Raw genomic sequence first — 23,611 nt, 5'->3', positions numbered from 1 at the left:
CCTGACTTTTACGCTGTTGGCTTTGCACTGCTGCTTTGAATTTCCTGGCTGTCGGGTTGCCAATAGAGAGAGAGTCTGTGTAGGGGCAGCTCTAGTTCATGTCCTAACATCAGCATGGCAGGAGAGACTCCGTTGGTGGAGTGGTGAGCAGCTCTGAAGTGTAGCAGAGTTTGCGACAAGGACTCAGTGAACAAGGACTCAGTGATCCTGAGCTAGGTGAGCTCTCAGTCCATTTTTCATGTTTGATTGTACGCAACCACTAAGAAGCGTTGGTGATGTGGCACATTGTAGAGTTCCCCGCAAATGTTCATAGATATGTTCCCATGGACTGGAGGGCCAGGCTAGTGGCTGCAGTGGGCCTGTCTTTCCACTGACAAAACATGGAGCACAGTCACGTACTAGCCCTTCGATATCATGATCGATGACCAGCCACCACACCAGGTCCCGACAGCACTGCCTCAGCTTCACAATGCCAAGGTGGCCCTCATGAGTCATGGCCAACAATCATCCTCTTTGGCTGCTTGGTATGATGGTGCAGTTTCCACGAGCCAGGAATGTGTCATTCCAACATGACAGCTCATGTTAAAACCTGGCATATGGTTGGAGTTCCGACGGGAGCTGTGCCAGCCAGACATTGGCTACGTGTTCCCGCAAGGTTGTGAAGATGGGGTCGTTGGCTGATTCTTGGGTCAGCTCCTTGATCGACACTGTGTCTTGGAGAGGTGAGTGTAGGAGCTGGATGATGTCCTCCTCGGAGTCAACCCAAGCATAGGTGGATGCTGTGGGAACTTAGCTCAAAAGGAGGTCAGCCACCACATTGCCCCTGCCCGGCGTAAACGGCAACTTAAAATTATACTGCTGGAGGCGGTCTGACCAGCTGTACATGCGGAGGAACTTGGGACCCGACCCGAAGGTAGACATCAAGGCTGTGAGGGCCTGGTGGTCGGCGCGCAGGGTGAAAGAACGTCCGTAGAGGTAAATGTGTCACCACTCGCAGGCCCAGATGCATGCTAGTGTCTCCCTCTCTCCAACGGAGTACTTCTGTTCGGTAGGGCTCAATGCGTGGGACACGAAAGCCACTGGCTTCTCAACATCATCCTAAAGCTGAGGGAGGACGGCTCCCACTGCTGTAGCTGACACATCACAGGTGACCAGTTGGGCTGGTGAGGTTAACGTGGGCCAAGACAGGTGAAGTGGTCAGCAGTGTCCACAGTCGGGTGTCCAGGCCCAGTACACATCCTTCTTCAACAGCTGACGCAGAGAGGAATTGTAGGTTCTGGGACATGATGGATGGTTTGCACATTTGACTGCAGTGGCGAGAGCCCTCGGGCTGACACGCGGAACCCTACAAAGTCGATCTCTAGGACGGACAACAGAACAGTGTGAGGTTATGTTGACTGAGCGCTGTGAAGGCTGCTTGCAGACGTGTTCGACCTGTTGAAGTGAGTGGTCTGTTCCTCCATGGTCGGAAGTGGTTACCAATCAAGTATGACGGCCTTGTTGGCCGCTCTCAGACCCAAGCAGACCCGCAGCTCTCCAGACTCAACAATCCTCAATTTAGTGATGACCAAGTCGGACACCCATGGGGAGGTGTCCACCGGCTCGATGAATCCATCCTCCAGTTGCTTCTGTAGATCCTTAGTGACTTCCTTGCGTAAAGCCAGTGGAATACGGCATAGAGGTTGAATGACTGGAGTCACCGTATGGTCGAGGAGGGGGTTGTGTGAATGCTGTCAGGGCACCATCTCCATTGAAGGTGGGCTATTGCTCTTGCCATGGGGAGGCAACGTGCAGGATTATTGAGCCACTCTTGTCCAACAGAGAGAACCCCAGGCTGGTGAACAGGTCTAGACCTAAGATATTAGTGCTCAGCCGTGTGATGTGGAAGGGAAACTGAGTCAGGGACTTGTTGGCATACTGCTCAGGTGAGTGTATAAAGCCGACGACATCAATCACTGAGCGTCCATATCCATACAGGCTAAGGCTGGGTGGCTGGAGGAGCAGGTGGGACAAGAACTGCTCGTGGGTAGCCATGTTGAGGAGCAGCCCCTTCACTCCTGTGTGTAGCATGAGAGGAATTCAGGAGTCACCTAGGTATACAGCACAGGTGGAAAACCCAGCTGGGTTTGAGCCAACAGTGTGATGACAGCAGGGGGTGTGTCTATGGGGCGTGAGCGTTGGTGCACGGGTGCCTGGGCTTGAGCTGACCTACACCACTTTGCAAAATGGTTTGTTTTCTGACATTATCTACATGTCTGTCCATGAGCGAGGCAGTCAGGGACACGTGAATTGTGTCCACAGGAACCACAGTTGGCACCTGGGTTCTCGTCAACTGCACTGAGGCACTCTCACTCACTGTCTGAGTGACAGCTACAGTCTGAGCACTGAGACTGCTGCACAGCTTGAACAGCACTGGAAGCATGTGTCTATGCCTCAGAGATCTTAGTTGCACAGTGAGCTACTGATTCCACTTGGGAAACTATGGCTACAGATTTTTACTAACGTCCGATCATCATCTTCAAGAAGAAGCCTCTTCCACATGAGTGAGCTTGAGATTCTTTCAATTAACTGGTCTCTGATCATTTCAGCTCTGAGATAACCAAACTGACATGACTCCGCCAGCCCTTTAAGATCACTGATGTGCTGTGTCACTGACTCACCCACGTGCTGTGCGCGCTGCCAAAAATGCAGCCTTTTCAGAAGTTTCTTTGCAAAATGTCCATCTAAAAGTTTAACAGTTGCGTCATTTGTGTGCGCTTCCCAGAGTGTTTGGAAGATGCGCAGGCCCTCTGCGCCGAGACAGTGGAGAAGAATGGCCCTTTTCCTCTCAGGGCAGACCACATCCAGTACAGTAGCTAGCATGTACATCTCAAATGACAACTTCAATCTGTCCCATAGGATTGTTGGTTCGCCCGAGTGACGATATTGAGATATTGTAGAAATACTTTCAGTTATCCTCGTTCGCCAAATGTTATGTAAAAAAAACTTGTTCTCAATTGAAGCTAACATTTATCTCAATGAGTAGCATCTCAAAAATGCAACGGAAATAGGACCACCAAATCACCTAGTAATTTCCAATAAAAAACATAAACAAAATAGAGTGTCCAATCAATAATACGAATCGTGGATGCTATACTAGACAATCAGTGATGAACACAACACAACAATAACCAAGATCAATGGGTTAAAATGTGTAAGCACATTTGACAGTATCCAAGCTGACTTCTCTTGGCATGCTTAACATCGATATTGGAGAACCGCGAGTCCCACACCATCAAGCTGCTACAATGCATTCATAAAGAGTCTCAATGAACCAGTGTGTGTACACTGGAATAGCCTGACTGCAACCAGAAATATAAGCATATCATTCCTGAGTTCCTCACACTTCACTGGCTTCCTGGAGAGTAGGCTACAGGGCTTATATGATGGTGAGCTGAGCTTATTCCCCAGCGTTTTCCCTCAATACCGGTACCTCACAAATTTTATCCTTCCTCACAGTACGACACAAGTACTCCATTCCACTCAGAAGTTGCAGGCATTCTCGTTCTACTTTTGAGTGCAACAAAAGTCCCCCGTTGGACCTTCCTATTATGAAACAATCTAAGTGAGTTTGGCAGTGGGTCAGAGGCTAGTGTTGTTTACCACACAGCTTAACATGGGTACTGTGGAGGACACTGAGCAACAGCTGGGGATGGTGCAGTAAACCACAGAGAGTTTGTGACTTACAGTAACAGCATTAATATGATTAATTGAAGTCAACATGCTTGGTTCCTGAAGCCTTAACACTCAAAGCCTGCCATGCATATCTGACGAAAGGTACGCGCCCTCCAATTTATTTGTTGAAAGGGGAAGACACGAGGTAACATCAGTACAGAGGGAATTTAATCAACCTGCTATCCAGATGCTTTAGCCTGGTTCTACTCTACAAGCAGACTGTTTCAGAGTGAGGTGCACAGCTGAACGTGGCCACGGGTGCATGGCTAATTACCAATAAAGGAATCCTGCTCATATTACCATGACAACTTTTAGCAGAAAACTGTTTTGGTTGTCAATATACACTAGATGACTTACAGGGGGCTCTGTGTTGATGCCACCGTGCCACAGTCTTGGCACTCCCCCACCATTTTAAAACATTTTTGGGAAGCTATAGAAAAATGTATGTCTACATTTGTTTCTGACACATTATATTACAGACACCTTAATGCATACTTTTAATGAATTATATAATGTGAGCTAAACATAAACATTTGAAATTCAAAAATATATAGTTTACTAATGTTACTGTCCCCACTACAACCAACAAATACTTAAATACTGTACATGTCATTTAGTCCTTGTAATATTTAATTGAAAGACGACTGTAGAACTCCATTCATTCCTATGGAGGAATGTTCCTACTGGGTAGTGCCAATATGGCCGACCGGTGGCCTCAAAGCCTCTCAATACATAGCATCAGCAATCCAGAGTTTATATACAGTGCCTTCAGAAAGTAGTCATACCCCTTGATTTATGCCACATTGTTTTGTGTTGCAGCCTGAATTCAAAATGGATTAAATAGATTTTTTTCTCACCCTTCTACACACGATACCCCATAATGAAATTGTATTAAAAATGAAATACAGAAATATCTAATTCACATAATTATTCACAGCCCTGAGTTGTGTACACTGTTAGAATCCCCTTTGGCAGCGATTACAGCTGTGAGTCTTTCTCGGTAAGTCTTGCCATACATTTTCAAGACAATTTAAGTCAAAACTTTAAGTGAGCCATTCAGTGTCGTCTTGGTATGTAAATTCCACTTTCACATTATGGGGTAGGCCAGTGACACAACATCTCATAATCCATTTTAAATTCAGGCTATAACACAACGAAATGTGGAAAAAGTGAAGGGGTGTGAATACTTTCTGAAGGCACTGTACATTATTGGTGCCCACATATGTAGGATCTTAATTTGATCACTCTTTTGTTGCTGAGGATTTTCCTGCAGAGCAGGAAATATAAACGTGTAGTGTATTCAACGTTTTAAAAGGCTTCTAACATTTGTAATTTAATTCTAAAATCTAAAATGTCAGTCTCCACATAATACTTCACATTTGCTTTTGCTGCAGGTTTATTTTCCTACTGTAGAAGACTGGCTCAAATTAAGATCCTACATCTGTAGGTATTTCATATGAGGAGGGATCGGACACATTTTCAGATTGGATGCTCTCTGTTAAACACAATTTGCATTCCAGATTCTAATGTATTTTTTTTGAAAGATTTCTCTTTAAATGTATTTCAATGATGTAGCAGCAATCACCAATAATGCTGCTGAATGCTTGTCCCGTGGGGAAATGTGTGTGAAACACTGGGCTACTTCCTCACCTTTGTCTTTTGGAAAAGGATTTCAGCAGTCAGAGTCACAGTAACAAAGTGATTAGAGCCATTATCGATCCATGTCTTTGGGTATCTTCTCTGTTCAAAGTGAGTGGACTACGCCTCAATTTGTTTCTTTAGCTCTCCTGATGACTGCATATTTTCCTAAAGCTATTCAACGACAAACAGGATTTAAGAACTGCTCAGCGGCAGTCAGTCAAGCATAGAATGGGGTACAGGCTGTCAACATCAAGGAACTTATTTTCCTACATATGACTCAGGCACAAATCTATTACGCCTGTAATCATACGATCATATTTTCTGAAAGTGATCTAGTGCTTGTGGCAATCTGACAGCCTTTAGTGATTTCACAATACAGGCCTTGCCAGATGGAGAGGAAGGCATTTCACAAAAGCAATCGTGTGCTACATAAAAAAAGAGTTCCTTGAATATTTGTGCACCACAATCAGTAGTTAGTATCACATCATGGATTGAATGCACTGTGTAAATATGATAGACTATCATAGGCAGGTACAGTAATGTTAGTAAGTGTAAGGGCTGTGGGTGATTAAATTTGAACATTAAATGGAGGCGGCTACCAGCTTGCTAACAAATACCCAAATATATGTCAAGCCTTGTCTCTTCACAAGTTCTCCTGCGGTGCTTTATTAGATATCTGGAAGGCTACGTTAAGGTTTCACAATGTCAATGAACATGCACATGCAGGGCTTGTTTGAACACTTTTATTCAGCAAGACAGGGAGGTGTGTGCCCTTTCCCCAAAAAGATAAACCCCTGGGAAGGTTACATCTTCATCTTGGACTTGACCCTGGCTAGCCAGCAGCACAATGCTTTCATGATCACAGGCAGACTTCTGTGCAGTCTGAAGAATATGTTTCCTTCATGGGGTAGACTGAGTAACTTACATTATTATGATATATGAACGCACCATCCTATGCCCCTTGAATCCTCATTCTTATGCTCGCACCGTAGCACCATCTGAGGCAACACTTCACTTTGTTATTTACATTTTGCAATAATAATCCTCAATATTCTTTCCCCCATTCATATTTGTTTTCATATTCCATTTGCTTTTAGGGTTACATGAAGCATACCCAATATAGGCAGAGTAGTGTAAAGTATAAATTAAACATTAGGGCAGCAAAGACAGAGTCCTACTCAGTGGCCACATGCATTTTGCTGCCATTTTAAGTCAGTCAGAACATAGAGGAATAAAGCAGAAGGAATGTGTCCAGCCAGACTGAAGCAAGTGACTATAAATGGGCAGCCATCAGAGAGGTCCTGAATAATTGATAGTTCCTCTTGTTTTGCAGCACAATGAGGAGGCTTTATGTCCTACACAGAGACCAGGGTGTTGATTATGCTGTTTCAGCGTGTCATGTTTATACTCCTCATTTGCATATGTATTACATTTACTTTATTTGATTTCTGAATTTTTCTGGCATGAGTTTATAATTAATGCATCTGTTACTGATTCTTGAGTAATTACAGTATCAACATGGCAGGTGTCAGAATCCACCAGATATGTCTGGAAACTCTTCACACAGGGGTGTCTCAGGAGAGCCAACTTCTCTATCTCAGGAGGGCCAACCGCTCTGTCTCAGGAGAGCCAACCGCTCTATCTCAGGAGAGCCAACCGCTCTGTCTCAGGAGAGCCAACTGCTCTGTCTCAGGAGAGCCAACTTCTCTATCTCAGGAGAGCCAACTTCTCTATCTCAGGAGAGCCAACTTCTCTATCTCAGGAGAGCCAACCGCTCTGTCTCAGGAGAGCCAAACGCTCTATCTCAGGAGAGCCAACTGCTCTGTCTCAAGAGAGCCAACTTCTCTATCTCAGGAGAGCCAACTTCTCTATCTCAGGAGAGCCAACCGCTCTGTCTCAGGAGAGCCAACCGCTCTGTCTCAGGAGAGCCAACCGCTCTGTCTCAGGAGAGCCAACTGCTCTGTCTCAGGAGAGCCAACTGCTCTGTCTCAGGAGAGCCAACTTCTCTATCTCAGGAGAGCCAACCACTCTGTCTCAGGAGAGCCAACCACTCTGTCTCAGGAGAGCCAACCACTCTGTCTTAGGAGATCCAACAACACGGTATTCTAAGCCTTTCTGCTGAAATATGCTCTGCCAAGGTTAATACATTTTAGCGATTCAAATTTTCAAAACAACAGATAAATAAGATGGGGAATATTTTAGTTTAACATAATCACTAGGGTATGTTTCTTCTGTGGAGACAGCCATTTCCTTTCTATTATTTTGTATCTGTCAGCAGCACCATGCTTGTTTAGCTACCACTGATCTGGTGTGTCTAACCCCGAGCTCTGGAACATTGACAGTAGCTACAACGCCTACCAAGCACATTACCCAGCTGCTCACCTGCACTGCACCCAAATCCAGGGAGAGCAATGAACAACAAACTGTGATGATATAGGACCCCAAGACAGGGATAGAAAAGTCCTCCCCTGTGCAGCTTTTAATATTGTGTCATTTTTTCATTATTTCCTTCCTGGTCCCTTGTGCAAATTAATCTATTTAAATTAGGCTATTTATTTAATTAGTAATTTGTCTGTTTTCACCAGAAAATCTACTAAGCCATTGGTGGCCCTGTTTAAGGTGTACAGATAACAAATCCAAGAGGAAGGTGGCTTCTTTTATGTTACGCATAATTATAAACAGCCCTGGTAAATGACATGTTCATTTTTCAACCAACGCAACCGCATATTAGACACACATTACAGTCATTGTCACTCCCTCACCGTAGAGATCTTTTTATTCTCTATGTTTGGTTGGTCAGGGTGTGACTCGGGTGGGAACCTCTATGTTCTGTGTTTCTATGTTTTGGCCGGGTATGGTTCTCAATCAGGGACAGCAGGTCTATCGTTGTCTCTGATTGGGAATCATACTTAGGCAGCCTTTTTTCCTTTTGTATTTGGTGGGTAGTTGTCTTTGTTAGTGGCCTGTATAGCCCTAGTAAGCTACACGTTCGTTTTTGTTGTTTCTTGTTTTGTTGGCGACATTTATAATAAAGAAAAATGTACACGCTGCACCTTGGTCCGGTCATTTTCAAGTCGACGTTCGTGACAGTCATTTACTGCAAGCAGCCATTGAGCCTTACAAACCTCAGTAAATTGGACACATCCTTGTTTATGTCCATATCATTGTCTATGGAAACACATGGCTCCAAAACAAAGCTTAAAATTACAGGGTAGTTTCACTGACAAATGAAGGTACGATGGAATCCTGTGTCCATTACAGAATGCAAGGCGTAGAAACAGTATTTACCATACATTAGAATGTAATCACCACACTAATGCACCATAATGGGGCATAAATATGGAGGGTCAGTCAAGTACACATGCAATACACCAGCTGCAGTCATTCTCCCTATGATGTAAAAGCATAAGCCTAGACGTAGTTCAGTGAACTAATCAATCATTGACAAATAGGTTTGTTGTTTGATTCTCTTGCTCTTTTTGGAATGTACTGTATTTAAATTGTACTGTATTTCCTTTCCTTTTGTATTGGACAGAGTATCTCTGACTGAGTGCCTAATCCCATTCACATTAATGATGACAAACAAGGTTTATCACTGCAGGAGGTTGTCAACTCAGGAGTTGTAGGCATGGACTAAGGTACTGACACATGAAAAATGAGTCAAACAAGTACTCTGTAACATCAGTGTTTACTAAATTATGGTTATTGTGATGGAATACCCATTTCAGAAAAGCAAACGAAAAATGTTAACATTGATTCACTCTGCTAAATTGACCTTAACACTGACTATTAACTTTCACCGTGTCCGGTCTATGTGTTTGGAAATGATTCTATTGAAAACAATTCCCTGGTACAGTCACAGTACAAAGAGGTCTGGCTCAGCCAAAGACTTGTAAAAAACAGGAATATTCTATTATGGTTTTCCTATTATGTTTTGTTGATAAAAAATTTCTAGGACATGCAACTGTATGCCCAAATAATCTACAAATAAACACGTTTAATGGGATATCCCTGTTAATGAAAATGGTCTGTTATTACGACTCTTCTTAACAAACTGCTCTACCAATTGCTTCCCTAGTGTGTTTGAGACATGCATGCCATTGAGATAATGAGGACTATTTCATGAATCCATACTTAGGTAGGGGCCTACACATTCCCCAAAATGGTCTCCATTGTGTGAGTAATCGGGGTGTTGTTTGACATCTATTGTTTATAGCCTACACACCCTTGTTTAATTACAGTGTAAGAAAATAAGATAATTGTTGAAGCCTTCAACTGAACTGTTGTCATCAAAAGATGTGAATACAGACATTTACATGGACAAAAGCTATTACATTTTTGTGTAATGATGCCCCTATACTAAAAGCAACATAATTCCTAACTATAAGTGCTACCCCTGTCAATTCCCTCTAACCCTCCATCAATCTCAGGCAGACAGGCACTACAGGAACAAATTGTGTCACTTCCGTCACACCGCAACCCAATCTAACACAGGAAATGAAACTCCAGTATTCGTGTTATGCTTCCATTTCCGTATTTTACACCGATTTACTAAGTGATTACAAAGACGTTATCAGTATTTGGGTCGTTCAACGAAATTAGTGCCTTTTCGTCCCTTTGATATTTTAAATAGAAATTGTCCACCAATATTGATTTTTAAAAGTGTGTTATATCAAATGAAGTGCCCTTTAATATAGACCACATGGAGAAATGAATGAAGGCTTGCTAAAGTGCCCAAATTCTGCCTTTTGACATGTCCCTCTGTCAACCCCGTGTCACTTCTAGGAAAATTTGAACCCACTTAATTAAAAAAATGTCACTATCATTGTAAAGCCCAGGTTATTTTGTTGCTTTGACAAAGTATTTTCTGAAGATTATTATTTACTTAATGTGATTTATTTATGTCTGTCCCTCATTTTAAGGTCAACCCTGTTACGTACACTGAACTCTCGTTTTAATATGGTTTTAATATGAAACTATTCCTCTTTTTTTAAATTGAAAAGAAACTTTGAACATCTAATAGTTAAATCATAGAGTGAAAGCAGGTGAGCTGGTTCTACTCTTCTTGTCAATTTTCTGGTGTTTTTGTGGTGGAAAACTGAGCAGGTTGAGCATAACACGTTAACCTTGTTAACCATAGATAGACAGGATAGAATAACACATCAACCCTGTTAACCATAGATAGACAGGATAGAATAACACATCAACCCTGTTAACCATAGATAGACAGGATAGAATAACACGTTAACCTTGTTAACCATAGATAGACAGGATAGAATAACACGTTAACCTTGTTAACCATAGACAGGATAGAATAACACATTAACCCTGTTAACCAGAGATAGACAGGATAACACATCAACCCTGAATAGATAGACAGGATAGAATAACCTTGTTAACCATAGATAGACAGGATAGAATAACACATCAACCCTGTTAGACAGGATAGAATAACACATCAACCCTGTTAACCATAGATAGACAGGATAGAATAACACATCAACCCTGTTAACCATAGATAGACAGGATAGAATAACACATCAACCCTGTTAACCATAGATAGACAGGATAGAATAACACATCAACCCTGTTAACCATAGATAGACAGGATAGAATAACACATCAACCCTGTTAACCATAGATAGACAGGATAGAATAACACATCAACCCTGTTAACCATAGATAGACAGGATAGAATAACCCAACCCTGTTAACCATAGATAGACAGGATAGAATAACACATCAACCCTGTTAACCATAGATAGACAGGATAGAATAACACATCAACCCTGTTAACCATAGATAGACAGGATAGAATAACATAGACAGGATAGAATAACACGTTAACCCTGAACAGGATAGAATAACACGTTAACCCTGTTAACCATAGATAGACAGGATAGAATAACACGTTAACCCTGTTAACCATAGATAGACAGGATAGAATAACACATTAACCCTGTTAACCATAGATAGACAGGATAGAATAACACGTTAACCCTGTTAACCATAGATAGACAGGATAGAATAACACATCAACCCTGTTAACCATAGATAGACAGGATAGAATAACAGGTTAACCATAGATATAGAATAACACATCAACCCTGTTAACCATAGATAGACAGGATAGAATAACACATCAACCCTGTTAACCATAGATAGACAGGATAGAATAACACATCAACCCTGTTAACCATAGATAGACAGGATAGAATAACACGTAACCCTGTTAACCATAGATAGACAGGATAGAATAACACATCAACCCTGTTAACCATAGATAGACAGGATAGAATAACACATCAACCCTGTTAGACAGGATAGAATAACACATCAACCCTGTTAACCATAGATAGACAGGATAGAATAACACATCAACCCTGTTAACCATAGATAGACAGGATAGAATAACACATCAACCCTGTTAACCATAGATAGACAGGATAGAATAACACATCAACCCTGTTAACCATAGATAGACAGGATAGAATAACACGTCAACCCTGTTAACCATAGATAGACAGGATAGAATAACACATCAACCCTGTTAACCATAGATAGACAGGATAGAATAACACATCAACCCTGTTAACCATAGATAGACAGGATAGAATAACACGTTAACCCTGTTAACCATAGATAGACAGGATAGAATAACACGTTAACCCTGTTAACCATAGATAGACAGGATAGAATAACACGAACCCTGTTAACCATAGATAGACATAGAATAACACAACCCTTTAACCATAGATAGACAGGATAGAATAACACATCAACCCTGTTAACCATAGATAGACAGGATAGAATAACACGTTAACCCTGTTAACCATAGATAGACAGGATAGAATAACACGTTAACCTTGTTAACCATAGATAGACAGGATAGAATAACACATCAACCCTGTTAACCATAGATAGACAGGATAGAATAACACATCAACCCTGTTAACCATAGATAGACAGGATAGAATAACACATCAACCCTGTTAACCATAGATAGACAGGATAGAATAACACATTAACCCTGTTAACCATAGATAGACAGGATAGAATAACCATCAACCCTGCCATAGATAGACCCATCAACCCTGTTAACCATAGATAGACAGGATAGAATAACACGTTAACCCTGTTAACCATAGATAGACAGGATAGAATAACCATTGCCAAGATAGACCCTGTTAACCATAGATAGACAGGATAGAATAACACGAACCCTGTTAACCGTAGATAGACAGGATTCCATCAACCCTGCCATAGATAGACAGGATAGAATAACACATCAACCCTGTTAACCATAGATAGACAGGATAGAATAACACATCAACCCTATTAACCATAGATAGACAGGATAGAATAACACACAACCCTGTTAACCATAGATAGACAGGATAGAATAACACATCAACCCTGTTAACCATAGATAGACAGGATAGAATAACACATCAACCCTGTTAACCAAGATAGACCCATTAACCCTGTTAACCATAGATAGACAGGATAGAATAACACATCAACCCTGTTAACCATAGATAGACAGGATAGAATAACACATCAACCCTGTTAACCATAGATAGACAGGAACCCTAACCATAGAAGACAGGATAGAAGCTTGCATTCCATTGCCAACCCTGTTAACCATAGATAGACAGGATAGAAGCTTGCATTCCATTGCCAACCCTGTTAACCGTAGATAGACAGGATAGAAGCTTGCATTCCATTGCAACCCTGTTAACCGTAGATAGACAGGATAGAAGCTTGCATTCCATTGCCAACCCTGTTAACCATAGATAGACAGGATAGAAGCTTGCATTCCATTGCCAACCCTGTTAACCATAGATAGACAGGATAGAAGCTTGCATTCCATTGCCAACCCTGTTAACCATAGATAGACAGGATAGAAGCTTGCATTCCATTGCCAACCCTGTTAACCATCGATAGACAGGATAGAAGCTTGCATTCCATTGCCAACCCTGTTAACCATAGATAGACAGGATAGAAGCTTGCATTCCATTGCCAACCCTGTTAACCATAGATAGACAGGATAGAAGCTTGCATTCCATTGCCAACCCTGTTAACCATAGATAGACAGGATAGAAGCTTGCATTCCATTGCCAACCCTGTTAACCATCGATAGACAGGATAGAAGCTTGCATTCCATTGCCAACCCTGTTAACCATCGATAGACAGGATAGAAGCTTGCATTCCATTGCCAACCCTGTTAACCATAGATAGACAGGATAGAAGCTTGCATTCCATTGCCAACCCTGTTAACCATAGATAGACAGGATAGAAGCTTGCATTCCATTGCCAACCCTGTTAACCATAGATAGACAGGATAGAAGCTTGCATTCCATTGCCAACCCTGTTAACCATAGATAGACAGGATAGAAGCTTGCATTCCATTGCCAACCCTGTTAACCATCGATAGACAGGATAGAAGCTTGCATTCCATTGCCACTCTGTGATGCAAACAACAAGCCTCCACTCCCCTTGTCACACGGGGATTTATGGCTGATTTAAGAAGAAATCGTCAACTGTGTTACAGCCAACCCTGTTACTTTATTTGGCACTTAATGTGCATTTACCATAGTAATTTCTTTCTTTTAAATGGGTAAAACATTTTTTTTATGTAGTTGAACATGTGATCTTTATGACAGAATGTTAACATTTTGAGAAATTCAAAGTTTTTGTTGACCAAGTTACACTTCTCAAAAGGCACCTAATTGGTGGAACGACCCATTTACAGTGCCATCAGAAAGTATTTACACCCTTTGACTTTTTCCACTTTTTTGTGTCACTGGCCTCCACACAATACCCCATAATATCAAAGTGTAATTGTTTTTTTAGAAATGTTACTAATTAATAACAAATTAAAAGCTGAAATGTATGTATAAATGTAAAAGTATTCAACCGATTTGTGATGGCAAGCCTAAATTTGTTTAACAAGTCACATAAGTTGCATGGACTCACTCTGTGTGCAATAATAGTGTTAAACATGATTTTTGAATGACTACCTCATCTCTGTACTTCACAAAAACAATTATCTGTAAGGTCCCTCAGTCAAGCAGTGATTTTCAAACAAAGATTCAACCACAAAGACCAGTGAGGTTTTCCAGTGTCTCGCATAGAAGGGCACATATTGGTAGATGGATAAAAAATGTAAAAACATTGAGCATGGTGGAGTTATTAATTACACTTTGGATTGTGTATTAATACACCCAGCCACTACAAAGATACAGGCGTCCTTCCTAACTCAGTTGCCAGAGAGGAAGGAAACCGCTCAGCGATTTCACCATGAGGCCAATGGTGACTTTGAAACAGTTACAGAGTTGAATGGCTGTGATAGGAGAAAACTGAGGATGGATCAACATTTTAGTTACTCCACAATACTAACCTAAATGACTGTCAAGTGTCAGTTGTGCAGAGGTGAGGACGGAGTCAGGTGCAGGACACAGAACTGAGTAAATTAAGGTACCTTTCTCTGAAAAATAAACAGCCAATAAATCCACGCAGGGATAACAAACTCACACAAAACATAATGAGAACCAGAGGGTTAAATAGGGAAATAATAATAACGTAATGGGAACCAGGTGTGTACAATCAAGACATAACAAATGGAAACAGAAACGTGGATCGGTGGCAGCTAGAAAGCCGATGACGATGACCGCCGAATGCCACCCGAACAAGGAGAGGCACCATCTTCGGCGGAAGTCGTGACAATGACAGTGAAAAGAAGGAAGCCTGTACTGAATAAAATATTGCAAAACATGCATCCTTTTTGCAATAAGGCACTAAAGTAAAACTGCAAAAAATGTGGCAAAGAAATTAACTTGATGTCCTAAGTACAAAGTGTTATGTTTGTGGCAGGTCCAACAACATATCACTGAGTACAACTCTTCATATTTTCAAATATGGTGGTGGCTGCATCATGTTATGCTGGTCACCCGCAAGGACTAGGGAGTTTTTTGTTGTTGATTAAAAACAAACAGAATAGAGATAAGCACAGGAAAAGTCCTAGAGGAAAACTTGGTTCAGTTTGCTTTCCAACAGACATTAGGAGACAAATTCACCTTTCAGCAGGACAATAAAACACAAGGCCAAATATACACTAGAGTTGCTTACCAAGACGACATTGAATGTTCCTGAGTGGCCTAGTTACAGTTTTAACTTAAAATCTATGGCAATACTTGAAAATGGCTGTCTATAAATGATCCGAAAGGTTGCTAGATTGAATCCCCCGAGCTGACAAGGTAAAAATCTGTCGTCTGCCCCTGAACAGGCAGTTAACCCACTGTTCCTAGGCCGTCATTGTAAATAAGAATTTGTTCTTAACTGACTTGCCTAATTAAATAAAGGTTAAATAAATTAAAAAATCCAGGTGTACAAAGCTTTTAGAGATTTACCCAGAAAGACTCACAGCTGTAATCGCTGCCAAAGGTGATTCTAACATGTATTGACTCAGGAGTGTGCATAGTTTTGTAGATGAGATGGGGTTTTTTGAAAACATTTCTAAAAACATGTTTTCACTTTGTCATTATGGGGTATTATGTGTAGATATATATATGTGTGTGTGTGTGTGTGTGTGTGTGTGTGTGTGTGTGTGTGTGTGTGTGTGTGTGTGTGTGTGTGTGTGTGTGTGTGTGTGTGTGTGTGCGTGTGTTTTAATCCATTTTGAATTCAGGCTGTACCACAACAACATGTGGAACAAGCCAATAGGTATGAATCATTTCTGAAGGCACTGAATCAAATGTTTACATTATGTTGCCTGAGGTTGATAAGTTATTAGCAAATGTTAATGCGTTGGTTGTATGGTCGACATTTTTGTCTTTGCCCAATAGCGACCCTTAGATAGCAATCAATATAAATGCATGCCTTACATTTAAGACGATACAATCTGCTCTCAATAAACTGCATGCAGTATGCAAGAGTAGTCTAAGGGCTGTCTCTGGATGCAGCTCATAGAAAATCCATAATAAGAGCTATCTGCCGACAGTTGTCTGTCTACAAGGTATATGCACAATTCAACATGATAACTGGAACTAACCTGTCTGTATCATGTGCTGCTATTGCTTATTCCCCACAGCACACCATAACGCTGCTAGCTTCACAGTGGCAGAGATATATGAGCAAAACAAATATGACGACCAGACTACAGAAGAAGATGAATCAAAAAGCTAATTCTATTAGTTTTGCCTAGAAGCCTCTGCCAGGGTGTTGGTGCTTAAACAAGACTGTTTTTAGTGTGGCTGCAAAAGAGAATAGCATCACAGTCATCTGTAAAACCTAATAATTGGGTACCAGAGGTGTCAGTCTCATTTCCTACACTCAATTCATCACCAAAAGAAACCATAATCCCTTTCTCAAAAAAAGTGAGGATAAGGTAATCTCTTTTTAAATGACCGGCTTATCTACTTTCCTGCTTATCTTAATAAAATCGCACACCAGAAGCTCCGGGTTGTCACTTTCTAAAAGCTAATTCAATGAAAAAATACCCCAGAGTTCACCCCTGCTTCACAGAGCATTACTAGCTGGCATATGGTACCATTTTCACCCATTTATTTGTCAATTTGCTGCTCATTGAAAAACCACCAGCAGTTTCTACATATTAATTTAATATAGATCAGGTCTGGTACACTGTTTGTTTCATTACTCTTTGTTGTGCAGGTTCTGTGAGAGTATTATGGGATGGAGTGAGGTATTCATTTTCTACTTAAATCAGGATAAAATAAGCATACTCTAAAATGAGCTGACATTCACTTTCTCTGTTCCTATGGAATATTGAAATCAGCTGTGCATGCTTTAAATAACAAGTGTCTGGGGACTAAACCACATTCTAAGTATGAGTTTTCAGATGATGAAGTTGATGTCAACTGCAGCCAAAATCCCAATTTCTGAGAAGACTAGGGTCGATATGTCCCTCTTTAATATGGTGCAAAACTCACAAATCTTCAACAATGTGTATTTCTAGGCTATTTTCCATGAATAGAACAGGCTACGGCTATTTCATAGGAAGAAATGATGTAATCTCACTTACCGGTACATATAAACCAGCTTGTGCAGTTTCTCAAAGTATTTTATGTCATTTCAGCTCAATTTAAAACTGGGACCTTCCAGTCTAGACTGGTCAAGTGCATAAACATTACCACAAAAACTTAAAATTAAACACATTTGTTTTGTGTCTCAATTGTTTCCCAAGTTCCTTATCTTGTCAACAACATAATGTCACTGTCCTTAGTATCACCCACAGCATGTTAAGGTTGGTTTCACTGTCAGTCTGTTAATTGTTCTGTCAATCTCTGAAGGTATCAGCAGGGAAAGCAATTGTCCTCTGTGCCTAATTAGTGTAATCGTTAGGAACTGACAAACTTACCTCAACACCACTAAGCAAATGCACCATCTGAGGTATGCATTTTTTATTGTAAAAGTATGTATTCTGTAATACAACTGAGTGTTATGTAACAATTTGATATCATAGTTTCATTTCGGGATTTGAAGTAATTATATGTAAAGTGCAACTTCTGCCAACCCAGAAGGAAGGTATGTGTTAGTCCATGAGCAGAATTCAAAGCCCTAACCTTGGAAAATCTAATATATAGTGTGGCCTGGCTTACTAAGATGTGTTGTACAGTCTGTCTTTGTTCTTCTTGTAAAGATCTGGAAAGCTTTTAAAGTACAGATTCACAGAAAATATCTACATAACAAACATAGGAATTTAACTCAACAGTAGAAACAATAACATAGTATCCTCCCCACCCTTGCTTCGGTAAAAAGCTGAGGGATAGGGCTGGAGAAATGGAACCGCTCTCAAATTCATAGACCATCCATGATATAAAAAAGTATAGCTTTAAGCATGTTTTGAGGCTATATAGTGTTTGTTTACATTTACTTTGTTTACAAACATTAGAGTAAAACCAGCTTATATCTCGAGTCATGATGGGGTATGACAATTAAACAAAGCTCATGAGCCATTTATATTAAGTCCAGAAATGGGTGTAGCAACTGCTGATTGCCCCTTTAACTTAAATTATTTCTATAAATTATTCTTGAGGAGGTTAGGCCACATGCTTAAGAATTATGAAGAAATTGCCAGCGATATGAAGCTACTCTAAGCTATCGCATTCTAAAATAAAATAGACTACAACTGGTGCTCATACAGTAGGCTACATTGGGAAACTCATTTACAGAAGGCATATCAGGGCATAATACTTTCCGCTCTCATAATGACTTTTGTTTTAAGGCCTAGAAGTGTTGACACACAATTACTTTTCCTATGGCTCTGCATGACATTGATGAAGCTGTGAGCAAAAGCAACAAAAAACAGAGGAAAAGTTTAACACTTAGGCTCAGCTAAAAGACTCAGGCCTCTGTGGACAAAAGTGTACAGCATCTTGCAAGCATAGAAACAATTTCGCAAATCTAGTCTCAGTACGAAGCTTGCATATTTTATCCCACCAAAGCATTTGTTAATACATTTGTCTTGTAAGTAGTAAAACAGTCTTCCCTTTCAGATGTTATTTTTAAGGTGACATCAGCGGCAACCCGTCATTCAGGGCAGGTGGGCAAATCCACCTGTTTAGTTGTTTAGTTGTTTCATGCTTTGCATGTTATTTTGGAATTAATACGTGTCACATTTCAGTTTGCAAACAAAATAAATAAATCATTGAGTTAATAAAGCCGCAAACAAACGTAGTCTCTTTTTTCCTTTCTTGAGTAAGGCAGCTCCAAAATGCAGGTGTTTTAGCCTAGATCAGTGCTTTCTGTGGTGGTGGGGCAGCCAGCGGAAAATCCGGAGCGTAGGGGTTGGTAAGGTTTTCTAGTTGCACCGTGATTGGCTCAGTGTTCTGTCACTCATGGGAACACTACATCACCGCAAAATTTACGGGTAGAGCTAGAAAATTCAAGCCCCTTGGGTGCTGCCATATTACATTAGATGTGCCCGTCAAGAATATATTTTTAACAGTTTGTGGGCACCGTTTGTCACCGTTATGCATTTTAATGTATTGTTTAGTGCTGTGTTGTGTAGTGGCTTTGCTGGCATGCATCTAAACATATTTTTTTGAGTTTGCCCCATCAAGATTGAAATGCTAAAATCCCCACTGGGTGTCATGGACACACTTTAAAGAAGCAGGAAATGTAACTCAGAGAGCATTGTGGGTGAGGAGCTCATCACTAATCCTCTTTTGAAATTATTGCCTGTCTCTTCTTAATCTACCTGCAATCAATAACCTAAAGCCTGGCTGTCTTAGAACACAGAGTACACAAGAGCAACATATTACTGATATGTCATGGATGGCAGACCCTTATAAAACATCACTCTCAGCTGTTCCGGGACTGGATTAATGCTGGAGAGAGGTTCCCCCTTGCCCTATCCCAGTTATAATTATTTATATAGCAAATCCCCCTGAAAATCTATTACCAACTGTAAATTCCTGAGAGGAATATCAGTGCTTTCCTCTGTTCATAAGTTCATCAGAACCATCTATTGTATGTATTCTGGAGCCATATTCACAGCAGCCCAGGGCGGTTGTGCTGTTCATCAGAGGGGCTGTTTTCCCTATTGAGATAAGAAATTAAATCTGCAGGAGCAGAGGATGCTGGGTTTGCTGCAGGGTGGCGAGGCAGCAGCTCTGATAATGGAGCCGACTCCCATTGCGGAGGCTGGGAGGCAACGGCCGTGGCGCAAGCCCAACCCTGCCTATGTGAAAGGATAAAAAAACCAGTCGTGGTGAAATAGCTGCACTGAAACGGGAAGTGAACGTTGCTGTATGGAACAGAGTTGTGTAGCTCTCTCCTTCTGTGTGTGTGTATGTGTGTGCGTGAGTACTGGTGTGTCTGTTAAAGAAATATATTATTTGAATAGCTTTTAGAAACCGTTAGTGGGAATAAGGACATTCCATTATCCTATTTTCTTTAGTTATTATTATCCTGTTTTCTTTCGTATATCTTCATTCTCAATGCAATGTCTCGCCCCTTCCCCCCAGGTTAGCCTGAACTGCATACAGTATGTAAATAAATTGGCCTCAATTTTTAAAGGTGGCACTCACCAGTATTTGTAGTCTTCTCAATTGCCTCTCTCAATGATGACTTCAAAGCAAGCTGCAGAGAAAACAAACAGTCACACTTTAATGTGCTGGCACAAATAACATTTGGAGAATAACCTGCCACTTGTATTGCTGTCACAATCATAAACAGGGTTCAATTTATAGTTCAATCTTTAATGCCATCAAACAGGGCTCAGCACAAAATTATTTGACATTCGTGTTGAAGTAAAACAGTTATACAGTGCTCTTTTTCAAATAAAATAGTATAAATCTGCAGGAACAAAAACACTATATTTTCACAAGCCTATTTGTTCTTGTTTTAAAAATGTTATTCCACTTGAGTGATGTTACTTACCAACTTTCAGCGATACAAAGAAGTGCTTCTGAATCATAATACATGGCTACCAAGAGCTAGCTTTGGTGTCTCTCTTTCCAATTCGATAATTAACCATCTGTACAGAACAGTCTGTACAGTGAATCTCTGAGGAACTACAACATGACAATACATAACTGCTGAATAACCAAAGTGATAGATCTACAATATGTAGTAAAAAAAATAGCAATCATTTATGTTGTTAAACACCTCAGACTGCTCTTACAGTAACAATTTAGTCTCTGTAAACACCCATGTTTGACCTTTTAAGATATGCACGGTCAATCTATCAAGAGGAAGAGGAATCAAATTTCACTCATCTCCTTTCTCCCTCCCCACCAAGCTGGCTGAGATGGATCAAGGCACCTCTCAATGATCGTTAATTGAAGGTTCGTGAGATGAAGAAAGGAAGACTATTTTCCCTATCTGCTTTTACAGAGATAGTGATAACAAAGGCATTGCTCCAATTCTCCTCTGTCAAATGTAATTGCCGCAGCAGCCATCTTGATTATGATCTCCACCGTGGTCCCTTATTGGTACCTGCCATAATAATACATATTCTGTGTCCAATGCAGACAGGCTTATACAGCAAACCTCTGACTGACAAACTCTAAGCATACTGCGTTAATCACTCAGTATGACTAGTGACATTGAAGTGGCCCTTTGACTGTGCTTAAAAAAAAACCTTGTATCTATGCAAGGGCACAATCTCCTCTCTTTTTCTAAACTGAACTTTTCAGACTAAAAACAACATTTTTGCACTTTTTAGGGCTTCGGTTTTATTTTGGGATGACATTAATTTCCATTTCATATCAATTTAGTTCTTGACAGTATGTGTGTGTAATTCCATTACATCAAATCGACATGTAAGCTAACATTTGGGGGATTTGTCCAAATACAGCATGATTTGGCAATTCCTTTGTTGGAAAAGGAACATTTTATAGATGCCGATTGGCTAGCATTACCCTGACCTAGGACAAGGGTGTGAAGTACAATTTCATGCATGCATGCCACACTTCACAGAAATGTCAAACCACTGCTAATGTTCCCTGAGCCATCCAACAGTTAAGGAATCTATAGATTTTCTTTGCATCTTTAAGAGTATAAATGGTATGGTTGAAAACATCAGATGTGTTCAGACTCATGCAGCACTTCAAAATGATGTAATTTCAGGTGCTGGCATAGAAGGCTGTTGATTCATTAGATAAGTAAATCATAGCTGTGTCAGGATGGTGTTCTGCTTCCCCCTCCTACAGATGTGCCCAGTCTGGGTCCTCTGCCATCATATGCAACTAATGCAGTCCCTCAGGCAGACAGATATGTAGCTTTGTTTGGTGCCGCGCCAAGGACTCAGAATATAGTGCTATTAAATCGGATGCTTTGTAAAAGCTTTGCTCTTTGTCCAATTATTGAAGGAAATGGACGTTGCAGAGGACATTCCTCTTTGGTAATTGCAGGTACTGTATTAGAATATACAATTAAACTGACTGTATCCCAATAAAGATATTTCAAGTTCCTTTCTTCCTCCATTTTGAGGTCCCCTTTCCCCATATTGTAAAAAGTGAAGTGATCACATCCTTGTCCAAACACCTTTGAGAACAGTACATTTCTCAAACCCCTGTGTGAAAACCTGGGCAAACAGCATATACAGTATCTCCTCTATGAGTCAGTCAACCTCACTTGCCACAAGGCTAACACAAACATTAAGAGGCCAGGGCCCACACCTCAAACATAAAGCCTTCTGTAATGAAAATAACATATTTGATCATGGCCTGTGATGCCCTGGCCTGAACCAGTAAGATAGGGAAGGATGGGACGAGTCCAGACCAGCCTATTGATAATAATACAGAAACTACTGATTGTATACACCTCCTCTCTCCCTTGATGTGGATCGTTATGGACTGTGAGGTATTCATTTTCATAAACTGAAAATGGAGAGGCGGCCATATACTGCCCAATTTTTATTTAATGCGCTGCATGCTAAACTGTGAGGTTTGAATGCAGTATTTCCTCTGTCATTTCCTATTTCCTTCACATCACTGGTTTAAAAAGAGAGGCAGCGGAGCATGACATGGTTTTCATTAGATACCAGTCAGGACTTTGGCAGTAACAGCCTCCATTGACTGTGATTTAACTGATAACATATGGCTCTCCTAGCAGGCCTCTCCACAGTTGGCACTCTGACCAGGCCCATACCTTCAGGGGTGGCCAATATGACCTCCAGAGAAAGATGGCAACGTAGAGCATCCACTGAGATCGGCCACCAGAGAGAACAACTCAAATTTGCATGAGTTCAGACTCTTCAGAGTTAGAAAGTTAGAAAGTAGAGTTGCCCTCTACCATGGAATTTGATTAAATTATCCCTTTTGATTCCTCATCAGAGTGTTATTAGAGAGTCAATGCATTGTTAAGAGAATGATGACCCTAGTTAGTACCACTGAACAATAACAAATATTGCCTTGAAGAATATGATCAAATCAGGTACGCTCCAATAATTTTTCAGATTATGCGGCTATTTAGAAAAAGTTGCCTAACAAATTAAATGTATTTGCAAGTCAGACTTGACCCAAATCATCTCCCACATATACATCAGTCAGTGAACCAAGTCAAATATGGAATTAGATGAGGCACTCAGTCAGCTCATATGAATAATAATTATTTCACAACGTTGTGCACCAGTAGACACAGAGGTTGCTGGGGCTAGATCCTAGGCCTACATGCAAACCACATATGTGTGAGAGAGGGAGATCAAAGTTTTCCGCAGTTGTTGATGAGCTGATGATCTGACGCTCTGGTAATAGGATCTCTCCCCTCCTCTCCCTCCCATTTGCTT

At 40.8% G+C, this 23,611-nt stretch overlaps 1 long non-coding RNA gene across 1 annotated transcript in view; it reads right to left on the bottom strand.

Moving 5' to 3' along the window:
• Window positions 1–23,611, bottom strand: part of LOC112265968 — a 95,202-nt gene that overhangs the window by 10,475 nt on the left and 61,116 nt on the right. The window contains exon 2 of the long non-coding RNA XR_002955866.1: window positions 20,409–20,460. This is a non-coding gene — a long non-coding RNA (uncharacterized LOC112265968). The remainder of the gene's footprint in view (window positions 1–20,408; window positions 20,461–23,611) is intronic.

Source organism: Oncorhynchus tshawytscha, linkage group LG13, assembly GCF_018296145.1.
Source record: "Oncorhynchus tshawytscha isolate Ot180627B linkage group LG13, Otsh_v2.0, whole genome shotgun sequence".
NCBI classification, from domain to species: Eukaryota; Metazoa; Chordata; class Actinopteri; order Salmoniformes; family Salmonidae; genus Oncorhynchus; species Oncorhynchus tshawytscha.
The sequence above is the reverse complement of the archived record's forward strand: the minus strand, read 5'-3'. Positions and strand labels throughout refer to the sequence as shown.